The 1010-nt window shown below is 46.4% G+C and overlaps 1 pseudogene; it reads right to left on the bottom strand.

Moving 5' to 3' along the window:
• Positions 1–280: 280 nt before the first annotated feature.
• On the bottom strand, positions 281–662 carry LOC112632159 (annotated as a pseudogene).
• Positions 663–1010: the final 348 nt, after the last annotated feature.

Raw genomic sequence — 1010 nt, 5'->3', positions numbered from 1 at the left:
GAGAAACAAACTATGATTCTACTTGGTAGGAAGTAGAATACGAAAAAGTGACAGAGATGCACAGGTCTCCTGTGACTCGCAGTTCAACTTGCATCAAAAGAAGTGGTAGGGATTTTTTATGGGAAAATGATCCAAGCCTTTAACCTGGTAAATTTCACTTTGAGTCTTTAGACTATTGTCGTCAAATTTAAAGAATTCTTTAAAAATGCTTTATGTATTCCTTCTTGTCATTTTTTTTTTCAATTTTGTAACTTTATTTGAGGTATTTGACGATCAGCGATTAGTTCTCATCCACATTGACTGTCTGTAGATTTTTGAAAGTGGTTAACAAGTATACAAGTAACCAAAGTATAGGGCTTATTTGGTGAATCTTCATCCTCATTACCTTTTCTGGACAACCACACACAGATTCGATTGGGGACTTTCTTTATTCCTTTGGCCCAGACAGCTGTGTTGAGCCTGGTATCAATGCGCACATCTGGAGTTCCCATCTCTTTCGTGGCAAATTTCTGAATCGCTTTGAGTGCCCGAGGACCACTCTTCTTGAAGCCCACTCCATGGATGCGCTTGTGAATGTTGATGGTGTATTCTCGGGTCACCACCTCGTTGATGGGAGAAAGGCCCTTTTTATTCTCTCCACCCTTCTTTGTGGGAGCCATTCTGCCAGGTCCAAGTTGGAAAGGAAGAGCGTGAGGGATTCCTTGTCATCGTTCTCTGACTGTACAAGGCCGGGCGCGGTGGCTCAAGCCTGTAATCCCAGCACTTTGGGAGGCCGAGGCGGGTGGATCACGAGGTCAGGAGATCGAGACTATCCTGGCTAACATGGTGAAACCCCGTCTCTACTAAAAATACAAAAAACTAGCCGGGCGTGGTGGCGGGCGCCTGTAGTCTCAGCTACTTGGAGGCTGAGGCGGGAGAATGGCGTGAACCTGGGGGGCGGAGCTTGCAGTGAGCCGAGATCAGGCCACTGCACTCCAGCCTGGGAGACACAGCGAGACTCCGTCTCAAAA

Source organism: Theropithecus gelada, chromosome 9, assembly GCF_003255815.1.
Source record: "Theropithecus gelada isolate Dixy chromosome 9, Tgel_1.0, whole genome shotgun sequence".
Taxonomy (NCBI): Eukaryota; Metazoa; Chordata; class Mammalia; order Primates; family Cercopithecidae; genus Theropithecus; species Theropithecus gelada.
Note: the sequence above shows the minus strand (reverse complement) of the source record. Positions and strands in the feature narration are given on the sequence as shown.